A 14,096-nucleotide genomic window follows, 5' to 3' on the forward strand; every position below is an offset into this window, starting at 1 on the left:
ATATGGATCTTTAAACTTTGAATTGAAAATTGCAACAAAAAATGCAAAGTCACAATTGTGGTTATTTGGTCATGCCAGACCGCGCCAAAGTTGAAAGTTAAGGCCGAACGTGATGGAGTGCAATTTGGATACAAGTTACAGGTTAGACCCTGTGCAAAGTTTACTTTCTGACTTACAAACTTTAATGGATAAAAATTGGTCGTCATCGAGTCGTTGGCAGGGCAATCTGCAAGCTGGTTCTGAACTGGAGAGCAACAATGGTAGGTTCCTAGAGAGCGGGGTCGTGTTATGGTCATCGACAAAGGCAGAAAAGCTCTGAGCAGGAAAAGTCCAACGTATTTACTCAGGATTGCCTTGTTGTCGATGGGTTGCTGCTCGGCATCAGTCCCGATGAAGCCTTCTATGTTCACAGATAAAAACCTTTCTGAAATCAGATCTACTCCAGCAGGGCAAACCAGCATGCTGAGGCCAACTGGCAATTCGACATCGACGGCTGCGGGTTTCAATGGCAATCCCAGTCTCCGTCGGTTCTTAGGCAGAAAGTTTGTAAACAGTTTCTAAATCTCATCTTTTGCAGTGGGTAAAAAAGGAGTACACTCTAACAGCAGCCAATGGTCCAGATTGTGGGAGGTACCACTTGGGGGCTAGGACTCACTCCAGCAGAGGCCTCCACAGATCCACGTATATTCTGAGGTGGTACTGGGGTTGCCATATTTATGCCCAGTGCCAGCATGTGGGTGGGGGAAACGCCTGGCCACGCCTTAGCAATTGGGGTAAAAGATCCCAATAGTGACCGTACCCACTTTTGCAGCATGCCCTGTGCATTTACTGTAAACTATCCCACATTGCCCTAGTGTTCCTTAAGCCAACATGACAGAACCCTTCTTCCCCTGGTCAGAGGTCCCTGTGCCCACCCAGAGATGTGGCATGATAATGAACAACCCCTCCCTTGTGGTTACTCGTAATCAGTTCTCTGGCAGTTCTGCCTTCCCACTAGGTTTGGATCCAAGCTGATTAGGAAGACAAATGGAGGCATGCCTAGGTTTGAGCTACATCTGCCAGTGACAGGGTAGGCATCCTTTAAAGTTGAAGTAGGGATCTCCAGGCCAACCTACTCAATGAGTAAACACACCTCTCCACACCCAAACCTTTGTCTACTGTGTTGGGACAATCCATATCTCCCCTCCGAGCAGCCATTTAATTGTCAGGTGACACTGGACACTAGCTAAAAGGCCCTTTTAGCTTCAGAAGAAAAATGACAATCTTCTAAAAGTGTAATTTTTAAAAATAGTAATATAAAATGTGACATGACCATTAAGTTGGATTTTAAATTACTATAAAATGAGACCTTGAATCATGTTTCTATCTGCTCCCAAACTAAAATTGGGGGAGAAGATGTAGCCTTACGGCTAGAGCAGTCGACCCTGAAGCTGGGGAACCGGGTTTGAGTCTCGACAATGACTCTCAACATCCTGTAATTCTGGGCAAATCACTTAATCTTCGCTCCTAACCAAAATGAATGCGTCCTTGTGTAATACAACTGGTGCTGATATCTTCGGGCCGAGTTTGCGCTATATAAAATTATAGAAAAAACAACTATAAGTTGTTATAGTGTGACCTAATATTTTCCAGTTGGAGAGTCAGACTTGCCATTGTGAAAAGCAACATTGATGGTCTTTCACTGACAGCACATGTAAAACATTAAACATACCTGTCCTACTTTTTAAATAACATGCACCCTGCCCTATGGTCATTGAGTTAGGGGTGACTTATAAATATTAAAAGGAAAGTTTAGGCTGGTTATTTTGTCAGGTAGAATTGTAAGTTTAAACTGCACACCTAGGCTGCAGAAGCAAACCTATAGGCATGTTTAGGGTGCTACATTTGTGGCTGGAACAATGCATGCTGCTGCTCACTAATTAATAGCAATCAGTTTACAGGTCAGGGGTACAACTAAATTAATATACCAGTTAGGAATATGTCAATTTTACCATGTTTAAAGGGAGGGCATAGGTACTTTACCACTGTTTAGAAAGAGTCCCATGGCCAATAAGTTCAGCTAAAAAAGGCAAAAATCCTGTTGACATACCACATAAAATGTAGCCTTTTTCAAAAAGGTATGTGCCTATTTTAGCCTGGAGAACACAATATGAGCAAAGGACATTTTCAAGTGCCAAATTAATATGTCAGCTTATTGTCTATCTACCCATAACCAACATTATTTAACCCTTCAAAAAGCCAATAACCATTGACTACATGCAGACTAACTCTGGCAGAGGGGTTCTGCTACACCACCCTGACAGCCTCCCTTCAAATAAAAGATTATTTTCAGGAAGCATTTAATATATTTTCATTTTAGCAGACTACCAAGCCAGGCTTGCCAATGTCATTAGGTCGAGCCTGAGACAGCGCACAAGCGCTGCTCTGCGAAAAGCTGTGGTAGTTCAGTACGGAGAGAAGCCCCACCCACTTCCCCACCCTTATTTTTCATTGGCTTAGGTGTTTGTTCTGTGTAAATGCTGTCTTCTGATTCAATATGAGGCTTGTTCCTCCTTAGTGGAGCCATGTAATCATGTGTAACCTCCAATGGCTGCTGGCCCCTTTACTTGGTTGTTACACAGGGAGTGTACTATTTCCTTTTTTGAGTTTCTCCCATGCTTTGTGTGCATTTAGACAGCCGTGAAAATGGCGTTCGCTTGCTTGTTTTGGTAGGCACAGGTAGATTAAGTGATTTGCCCAGAATCACAGAATGTTGAGCGATGCCCAGATTCAAACCTGGTTTCCCACCGCCAAAGTCGGCAGCTCTAGCCCTTACTCCACATCTTGACACAATGACAGAATGAGCTTAGATGTCAGAACGAGGAACTTTGAGACCCCTCAGAGGGAGGGGGTATTAATAGGCGCAGAGGGAAAAAAAGCGAAGGAGCCATGGTGAACAGTTGGGAAAACACATATAATTTGAAGGAAATTAGCCGTGGCACAGGAAGCAAGGAGTGTTTTACTATGGGGAGCAGCGCAAAGGAAGTGTGGGGGAAGTCTCTGAAGTATTTCTGGCCCCCAGTCTTTCAGCGCTGATTGTTTTTCAAGTGGATCCACGACCAAGCACTAGCGCTTGCTATAAATAGCCTGCTGGTCTGGCAGCAATGGCCGCTCTGAAGTGGGATGGTATCAGTGCCCAGAGGCCGTCTGTGCAGGAGTGTGCCATAGCTGTCACAAGTGGACGGCCCTGGAGTTTCCATCACATGCTCATCCGTGTCCATCTGTCTCTGGGGACAGAGCCCTCCAGCGCTTCTCTCCCCTTTTAAAAGGTAACGGAAAGCACACAGGGTTTATAGATTTGCCATATTTTTCTCTCATCCCTTGAGAGGTTCGCGTTACGGATCTTTCATGATGGGTGTCTTGCTGTATGAGCAGGGCTTAATTCGGGGGTACACGCAGGTACACGGCGTCCCCCCCCCCTTTTCACAGTGTGGACGCCGTCCCCTCTGCCAAGAAGTTGGGCCCCACAGAAATATACTGAACTTGTCCTGATGTAATTTTCAGACACCGGGACATGTTCAGCAGCACCTGCACGCTGCCTGCTTTCCATTCACAGCAGCAACTTAAGAGAGGCATGCTTTTGCCTTTGTTCTGTCCCTGTATATAAATGCAGACACTGTAAGACTGTCAGATGGATTAGTCTGTCCCAGTATTTACTCAAATAATTTAAATAGCACTATTTATTTCTTCTATAGCGTTACGTCGTGATGTCATGAGGTAATTTGCATATTGTCTAACTTGGTCAGTCCCCCACTTCTTTTTATAGGACTTGTGCCGTGTATTTGAGAGAGACTACCTCACAGCGGACTTATGTTTGCCAGAAGGCGTGCATGGCTTTCTGCCTTAGATGAATTCGTGGAGCTAAATGTGGTCCCCTTCTGAGTTACCTGAATTGCACCGAGTGCCCCATATCAGGCCTGTGGTTCATCAGCAGAGCTGTTTTGGGGTACTTTTCCCTGTTACATGCTGATTAGGTATGTCCGCATTGAGGTGCTTCACCCATGTGACATGGGTGGCTGGTACTGTTGGTCAGTGTTGAGGCGCTATAGCCAGGGCCGGACTGGTAATACCGGGCACCGGGCAATCCCCGGGATGCCGAAAGGGGTGGGGCCCTCAGTAACAAAATCAGAAGACCGTCCTGCTACCAGCCCTGTGGCAGCATGGGTTCTCAGCAGGAATCCGACCCTGGAGTGTCCAAATGTAAAAATACACATGCAGTATAAATATTATGTTATTTTTTATACTGCATGTTCCAGGGCCCTTATTTATGAGGCCTTGTGTTAGTTTTGCGCCGCCGGTGCGTTACTTTTTGTGACGCACCAGCAGCGTACAAAATGCGCCTTGTTGCGCCATATTTAAAAAGTGACGCATCTAGGTAGATGCGTCACTTTTTAAACCCCTGCGCCACATTATACCTGCGTCAGGTATAATGTATGCAGAGGGGGCGTTCCCCCGCAAAAATCCTCGTAATAGTGACGCAGTGAAATCTATGAGATTTCACTGCGTCACTTTTAGGATGCTGTTGCGTCAAAATCTTGCGCCTGCCTCACAGCAGACGTAAGACTGATGCAAGCCCTTTCACATGGGGCTTTCCCCATGTGAAAGGACGCATTGCTGGAGTTGCGTCACTTTTGTGACACACTCCAGCAATGCGTCACTTTTGCGCTTACAGATGCGTCAGAAATACTGACGTATCTGTAAGTCCTTGCAACATGATGCGTCATACATTAAATATGATGCATCATTGGTGTCGCAAGGAGTGCGCAGTGAAAAGTGACGCATCGCTGTTTTCACGCAGCGATGCGTCACTTTTCATAAATGAGGCCCCAGGTGCGCTCCGACCCCCTCTGTGGCAACATTTGAGGCTGAAAATGAACACTTGCTTGTGGCAATGGCCTCGAGTACTCGAGAGACAGAAAAAGAGAAAATGTCTAGTGGAGAAATAAGCAGGAAAAAAATGACATCACAAAAGGGGGAGACTGAGGACTGCAAAGCCCATAGACCTTCATTATTAATTCATACTGAAAACAGGAGAAAATATCGGCATCAAAGTCTTCATTTATGGCTGAGAGTGTCAGCTTCAATACTGTGCTGCACAGCTTTCAAAAATCCTGTCCGACCTCACCTGTTTACATCATTTCCAAGTCTTTGTGCGTTCCATTATAGCAACATAGAGTGTGGCACCATCATGAAATAAATACAAAACGCGCCCAAATGTTTTGCTGCCGGCAGCAAAATCAGAAACTTTGACAGCATTTATTTTCCTCTAGAGCAGTCTAGCTTGCTGGTCGCATCTGTTTCAGCACAAAACGCAGTCACACTGAGGTTCCGTGACAATTGTAAGTGGTGTTTTTGACTCGCCCGAATATGGTCAAGTCTGATATCTATGAACCGCAAATGACGAGTTTAGTGGGTGTACGCGTTTTCGCTGTGCTAACCTAAACCGTTTGTCTGTTTCGTGGGTTTCTCCATCTGAACCCACGGGTTCCATTTTAGATACGGCATCCATTTTGTTTCTTGCCCTCAAGTAGCCAGCGTACGGACACTGTCCGCTTCGCGACCCTGGGATTCCCAAACTCTTGCGGAAGACACGTGTTCCTTTGAGGGTGTCTTTATGACGAGGGGGATTATACTGTAAGGCAGATGGCCCCGCTTGAGGCTCATCTTGCCGTGCCGGTCTATGGTCTCAGTTGTGCATTCATTAGGCATGTCTCCTTTGATCCCTGCAATCTTGTTTCCTGATACCACCCCCTTTTCACTCTTTTCGATCTGTTCGCTATCTTCGTCTTCCTCTGCACCTGTTTCTGACTCTTCCTTGATTCGTTTACAGCCGAACGGAATGCACTAATGGTGGGAAGATGTACTTTTACAGTTGGGAACCGGCAAATGCTACTGTAATTATGTTCTGGGCTCTGAATACATGAAAGCGACCCCCTATGAAATTTACTGTGGGAACTGGGTTGTAACCTTTTGTTTGCCATATTATCTTATGACGAAAAACTGTATAAAAGGAGCGATCCACAGATACAATTTGAAGCAGTCTCCGTGAACATACATGCTATGTACTTCTCGTGACTTCTGTGTTCCCTGCAGTAAATAAATCTCGAATCTTTGACGCCGAAGAAAGTGTCCCGTGTCTCTGTCATTTGTACGCCGGAACAGGTAACCCACGAAGGTTTCAGGTGTTATCCCTGGCACCGCTGGGTCTTAGAAAAACCCAGTCCGTCAGTTGGCGCCATTGTGGGGCTGCATCAGTGGTACCGGTCCAAAGCCCGACGATCGTGAGGAACTTCGTGTGAAATCTCAGAGGGAAGGTGCACCCCGCTTCATCGATCCTGTTGTCGAAACAAGTGGCCCGAAGACTTTTCCCGCGAAGATCCCCGCCTCCTGACGGCTGCGACGGACTGCTGCCCTGACTGTAGACCTGTTTTGGCGCCTGGCGTAGACCTTGGTACAGCGAGACGATTGACGGGCCTTCCTGGTGACTCCATTGTTCTTTGAGTTAAGTATTTGTGGGTCGCTCCCAAAATCCTTAGTTGTTGTGGGTGCTTAGTTGTTGCATGGTTCCATTGCATTTGTGGTTCTTCGTGTTTTGTTCTTAGTTGTTCTATTTGACGTCTGCAGTCACCAAAAACCGAGGGTTTTTGCATTTTTGCAGGGACATTGTAATCCAATAACCCTTGACGTTTGTGAAACTCGGTTAGTGTGCATGATGCCTGGCCGTAGTACTTTGTTCGGTTGCTTTAGAGGTTGTGGTGCGGATTCCCGATTGGAGGACTCGTGTCCGATACCTCCAGTTGGAACTCCAATTTACGAATTATATAGTCGCCATGGTGTGGGTCCTATCACGTTCAATGATTGTTGGGTTCGTTACACTAAAAATGACGGTGTCCTTAGTTGGCCACCTCATGGTAGTTTTGATACCCCGATTCTAGATAATCTTGAAGCTAAATTGTTTCAAAAGAAATCAAGGCCGGCCATGTTTGATTCCTTCCGGTTATGGCGTAAAGAAGTCAAGCAGAAAGAAATCAAGCAGCTTAAACGTAATAAGAGAGAAGGTATCGTTACAACGATGAGAAATGCAGAGCAGTTTCAGCGAGACAAAGAAAAGAAGGAAAAGGAAATTTTTTATAGATTGCAACGTATGACAGTGGATAAATGTTATCCCGCTTTACCGACGGGTACGGATAAGAAGGGAGAAGAAGCAGTAGAGGATCCTTTGCTGTCCTATCTACTGATGTCAACACCTCCATATGCGCAGGATACCACAGCTCCCGTGGTTCCCCCTGTTCCTCAACCTGCTATTGCGAATCCTCTTGTTCCTATTCCTCTGCCTGCTCCTGTCCCTACTGCTCCGCCGTCTATACCTTCTCAAGCTGCTGTTCCCGCTACTTCCACTCTTGTGGCTACTCCTACTGCTTCTGCTCCTCCTGTTTTTGGTCCTTCTGTTGTTACCCCTTTACTTCTCTCCTCTTCCCCATCTGTTCGGCGACGTATTCCTAATATTGTTGCTAACTTTTACTCTCCTCTTGGACCAATTCTTGGGTCTGTTGATTCTGATGCTCCCCAAAGACGAAGTCAGCTTCCTGGTGGTAGGGAACGTGATACGCTATTTAAAATGGCGAAAAATTGGATTAGGTATCCCCTTAAAAATCCTCCACGCATAGTTGTTGATACGTTCTCTCAATTTAACGAGCCAACCCAGAGATTCGTGTTCGAAGAAATGTGTAAATTCTTACGTGATGAGATATCAGTTGACGCGGCAGATGATGTATTGTCTGCTCTAACTGAACTTCAGCTTCAGTTTTCGAGTGGTATGATTGTGGGTAGCAATGTTAGACGTGCTGTTGAGCATCTACTATCTTTTCGCCCCACTGTGATACCCCGAGCATTGTTTAAAGATGAAACTGAGGAGGGGATGGCGACGCCTGGTCAGTATCCCATGCGTGAAGTTCCACCAGTGTGGATGCCAGGTGATGCACAGGCCAATCCCATTATTCCACCACACTTCCAGAGAGTTTGGATACACCTCCCATGGAAACGATCAGAAGTTTTGCATGTTAAGCAGACTTTGCCTGACCCTCGCAAAAATCCGGCAGGGTACTATAAAGAATTGTCTCAGCTAGTGGATGCAACGATAATGAATCTTGCCGACATCGATATGTTGTTCGGCAATGTTGTACCGCAACCGGTATGGGCGAAAATCCGTCACGAAGGTCATGCAGCTGAATTAGGTGGAGACTGGGCTGCTCTTACAGCGGCTGATGTACGACAAGTTGGTGGGGCTAAGCCCGAACAGCTCATTACTGATCTTCCTCAGAGAATAATTACCCTTATGAAGACGCTTATGCCAGCTATGAAAGTCAACTGGGACAAATTGTCTGCTTGTAAGAAAAAGAAGGACGAGAGTGTCTCCGATTTCTTTACGAGATTTGAGGAGGCATTCATCGATCATAGTGGTCAGGATATGGGCACTGAGGGAGGCCAGAGATTGTTTGTGGATAAATTTGTATCAAATTTGTTGCCTGACCTTAGCAATAAATTAAGAAATTCGGAGAGTGCATGGGCTGTTTCTACTTCTGCTCAGATATTGGCTACGGCTCAATATTATGAGAATAGAGAGAAGGAGGAAAAAGATTGTGCAGATAAAAAGACGAAAGAGCTCAAAACTAAAGTTCTGTTGCAACAAGCGTATCCTCCGCGCTCGAATCAAAATGATTCTCAGCAACGGAATAGATCGCAATCACAGCCCGCTAGGTCACAGTCGCGAAATGACTCTCCTTCGCAGAGATCTACGCTTGGGTACAATCAGTGTGCCTATTGTAGAGGTGAGGGTCATTTGAAATTTGATTGTCCGGTTTTGCGCGATAGAAATAGTGGCAATTCATCTAGAGGAGGCCGTGGTGGTCCTCAACAGGCTTCACGAAGTAGAGGTCGTGGTGTTACTCAGAATCAAAATGAACGTTCTAATAATCCCTCTGATTCCAATAATTGTTTTGATCAGCGTGGTTCATCATCGGGTAGATCTGCACAGTACAATGTGGACGATTATTACGCCGATCAGGGTACTGACGATGGTAATTACTAGGACAGCCATAGACAAGGAGAGGGAGTAGTATCAGTTCCGGTTGATCAAAGAGGGCCTTACGTCGCAGTTGCCACCTCGGGCGTAGTTGAGCCTTTTCTGTTGGACACTGGTGCAGCGAAAAGTTCCATTATGCATTCAAAACTCCCTGGCGCACCTTTGTCTGGCTTAACACTATACGTTCACGAGAGGGAAGGTTGTGCGTTGAATGTTTTGATGCAACAATTTGGCGGTAAGCAACGTCCATGTGCATATTTTTCCTCGACCTTGGACCCGGTAGCTAGAGCATTGCCGAGTTGTTTAAGAGCGACAGCGGCAGCTGCGGTGTCCATCCGACAATCTGTAGGATTGGTCATGGATAATATGCTTACGGTGATGGTTCCGCATGCAGTTGACACTCTCTTGAATCGTACGAAAACCCAACACTTGACGAGGTCAAGGTTGTCTGGTTATGAGTTGACGCTTCTGGCAAGTCACATTCAAATAAAGCGCTGCAATGTCCTCAATCCGGCGACTTTGTTGCCAACCAATATGGAATCAGACGAGGTATCACCACACGATTGTTATTTGCGAACTGAGGAGGAAACGAAGGGTCGTGTTGACCTAAAAAACACTCCATTGGAAGAACCCGATGGTACTCTGTATGTGGACGGTTCGTGTTTTAAGTTGCCAAATGGTGATGTGACGACTGCGTATGCTGTAGTAACGTTGAGTACGGTTGTGGAAACTGCGAGATTGAATCAGAATTCTGCACAGGCGGCAGAATTAATCGCTTTAACGAGAGCGTGTTTTGTCGAAAGGAAAGAGAGTGAATATGTTTACTGACAGCCAGTATGCCTTTGGTGTTGCCCATAGTTTCGGGCGATTGTGGCGAGAGAGAGGTTTCATGACATCGCATGGTACGAAAATCCAGCATGGACAGCTTGTGAATGACCTTTTAGACGCACTTACATTGCCCAAGCAGGTGGCGATTATTAAATGTAGTGCGCATCGTAAGGTGACGGATGATGTTGGTCGTGGCAATGCGTTTGCTGATGAGATTGCTGAGGAGACTGCGCGAAACCTTACAACTAGAATGTATGTGACGAGTTCGGTAAGGTGGCCTGCAGAAACGGGTATGTGCGAGGACACTATTGAAAGTGTGAAAGCGATTCAGAATGAGGCTACCGAGACTGAAAAGACCAAGTGGAAGGAGAGTACAGGAAAGTTGGATGCGAATGGCTGTTGGATCGATTTATCAGAGAATCAAAGATGGATGTTGCCGGATGCATATGTATTAGCTGTTGTGACCATGGCACACGGTTTATCACATATCAGTGCGAAAGGTATTTGCAAGTTGTTGTCCCCCGTATGGAAGAATGATGGTATCACTAAGTGTGCTGAGAGATCGGTCAAGAATTGTATGATATGTATGATGTACAATCCTGGTAAGGGCACTCCTACACCTCCTGGCCATTTCGCTCCTCCTACATGTCCCTTTGAAGTAATTCAGTTGGACTTCATCCATATGGAGCGATGCAATAACCTAAAGTACGTCTTAGTTGTGGTTTGCGCATTCTCCCGATGGATTGAAGCCTACCCTCTCAAAGACAATACTGCCCTGTCCACAGCGAAAGTCCTACTGAAGGAATACTTTCCTCGGTTTGGAATGCCACGGATTGTATGGTCTGATAACGGAAGTGAGTTTGTGGGCAGTGTGATGAAGAGTGTGTGTAAGGGCCTTGGAATTACACAAAAATTCCATAGTGCCAACCATCCCCAGTCAGCAGGTTTGGTTGAGGGGTACAATGGTACTCTAAAACTAAAACTTGCAAAGATTCAGGCTACGATTGGTCTCTCATGGCCTGACGCTTTGCCCCTGGCTCTTCTGTCAACTAGGGCAGCTGTACACTCTCGAGAAGGGCTGAGCCCATATGAGATTGTGTTCGGCCGTCCTGCAAATATTTGGGGGGTTCCTAGACCTAATGCATTCACGAATCTTGAGTATCCAATGATGATTGATTATCTTCATGATCTGACTGCTAAACTGAGGTTAATTCATCAACAGATCTTTGAAGCACTGCCGGCGCAGACGGAGGGTCCAGGCCACCAGCTCCAACCCGGAGACTGGGTGGTTACTAGGAATTTTGGCCGAAAGCGAAACCTTGAGCCGAGGTTCATTGGACCCTTCCAGGTGCTCCTCGCCACGAGAACTGCTGTTCGTTTGGAGGGCCGCAAGCATTGGGTGCACGCCACCCACACCAAAAAGGTACTGATACCTTTACCAGCGGACTCGTGGGTGAGGACAGGCATCGCCTCATCTGAAACCGAGGTTTTGCCGAACTTTGTGCCGTTTAGTGACGCTCAGCCTGTGGGAGACACTTCAGTGCAGCCAGACAACACTGTTGAACCTTTGTCATTGGAGAATTCAAGATCTGAATTATCATCTGACCAATTGTTTGAAGAGCAGACTCGTCCTGGAAGAAGCAGATATTTTCTTCGTTCCAATATTAGAGACAAATAAAATTATTTTTGCTTTTTCCTTTTGAAATCCACGTTACCCCATTATCACTCTGAACATTTTTGAACAACTGTGGTTTCTTAAATTTTGAGGTCTTTTCCACATATGTGTGTTTGTTTCCACAGCTAGGAGATTTCGTATATATTGTTTAATTAAAAGAACCTTACATCCGGGTGGACCGTAGGGCCGTGCGGGTACTTCCTTCTGTTTAGTAGGTTCTGACACTAGGTTGGAGGCCGTCGATTCCTAGGAACTCCTGGGGATTGACTATTGCTGCACAGAACGAAGTGCGTCAAGAACGTTGCGGACGGTTTTAGAGGATGGCATTCTCACAGTTGTTGGAAGTGGAGAAGATTCAAGCGCAAAGATCTGAATTGCCTAGGGTTGTACGTACCAAATGCTTTATGTTTCAAGTGTTCCTACTGTTCCTAACTGTTTCCTCATTATTGGTGGGTGGAGTGTACTATGCGATACAATCCTTATTGCCTTCTGCTTCACCTACCCCTTCCTCTGAACCAAAACCTACTTCCACTGTTTCTCCTCATTCTTTTCACATCTTACCCCAACACGAGCAGGTTAGACGTGCGGAATTTATGAACAATTCCTTCGTTCAGCTCCTTCATCAGCATCAGTTGGTGATGAACACTACCAACTGTTGGGTGTGTGGGTTAATGCCACATACCACCGATAGGGGAATTCCGTACTTGGTTCTTCCTTACAGTTCCCAGGGTTCAGCTCGAGCATTTCAAACAATGTTTCGTAGCGCACTAGATTCCTACCCCCATCGAGAGCCACGCACTGCAGATCATGGTCCTGGCCCGTACCACAAGCCTTTGGCAAGAGCGATTGCCGATTTAGATAGGGATATCTTTGACGCATCGCTTATCCCAGAGGAAGAGGTGCGAGCATACAGAGATCTGAGTGAGGCTGAGTATAGCATGTCAGTGGGTGATCGGCAGCTTGAAAGCTTGTCTCCGATCTGGATCGTACCCCATCTCGGTAACTTCTGTCTGAAAGCGCTTGGCCGAAGCCCGCGAGCTCAGCTCGGGAGGAGTGCCTGTACCGAAACGTATGTTTTGCCGACGGCCTCTTCCTCTGTTCTTCTGACTGCCAAGGGTACTTACTTTGTTTGTTATGACCGCGCATATACATGGTTGCCTCGTGACTTCTCAGGCACATGTTATATTGCGAATTTGCTGCCGTCGACCTTTACTGTTGGGTCGGATTATCACAAGACTAGAGTTGTGAGAGGCGTGATTAGCGAACAGGACACTGCCGGTCAAGAAGCAGGAGACTTCTTTAAGGGTTTCTTGCCGTTTTGGGGACCTATGATCAATAGTAGGAACCTGAGACAGTTGACTCGAGTGGTGGAATCGACCGCGAATATCACTGCAAGCGCCCTTGGCAATATTACAGCAGAGCTTCAGGCTGACAGGCTTATGACGTTACAAAATCGTATGGTTTTAGACGTTGTTCTTGCAGATAGAGGTGGAGTATGTAAGGTGATCCATTTGAGCTGCTGCATTTTCATTCCTGATAACGCTCCAACTGTTTATCAAGCCATCTCAAAGTTGCATAAGATCTCCGAGTCCATACACGTGGACGTAGGTGATTGGACGCTACTAGGGTGGTTTTGGGGCCTGATGTCGACGTGGGGTTGGAAGATTCTGATGATCATCGGGATTGTTGTAGCATTTCTGTTCACGTGCTGTCTTTGTGTACAGTGTGGTCCTGCCTTATGTGGCCTCTGTGCTACGACGTGTATAAGACGGCCGCCTGTTACCAAGGAAGCATTGATGGATAGGGTGATGTTGCAGCAACATCTGGATGGTCTGATGAATATCGAGATCGATTCTGATTACGACTAGTGCTTGCCTACATGAGGGCAAAAGGAGCGTCTGAGGTTCCGTGACAATTGTAAGTGGTGTTTTTGACTCGCCCGAATATGGTCAAGTCTGGTATCTATGAACCGCAAATGACGAGTTTAGTGGGTGTACGCGTTTTCGCTGTGCTAACCTAAACCGTTTGTCTGTTTCGTGGGTTTCTCCATCTGAACCCACGGGTTCCATTTTAGATACGGCATCCATTTTGTTTCTTGCCCTCAAGTAGCCAGCGTACGGACACTGTCCGCTTCGCGACCCTGGGATTCCCAAACTCTTGGGCAAGACACGTTTTCCTTTGAGGGTGTCTTTATGACGAGGGGGATGATACTGTAAGGCAGATGGCCCCGCTTGAGGCTCATCTTGCCGTGCCGGTCTATTGTCTCAGTTGTGCATTCATTAGGCATGTCTCCTTTGATCCCTGCAATCGTGTTTCCTGATACCACCCCCTTTTCACTCTTTTCGATCTGTTCGCTATCTTCGTCTTCCTCTGCACCTGTTTCTGACTCTTCCTTGATTCGTTTACAGCCGAACGGAATGCACTAATGGTGGGAAGATGTACTTTTACAGTTGGGAACCGGCAAATGCTACG

The sequence above is a fragment of the Lissotriton vulgaris genome, chromosome 6 (assembly GCF_964263255.1).
Source record: "Lissotriton vulgaris chromosome 6, aLisVul1.2, whole genome shotgun sequence".
In the NCBI taxonomy this organism is placed as follows: Eukaryota; Metazoa; Chordata; class Amphibia; order Caudata; family Salamandridae; genus Lissotriton; species Lissotriton vulgaris.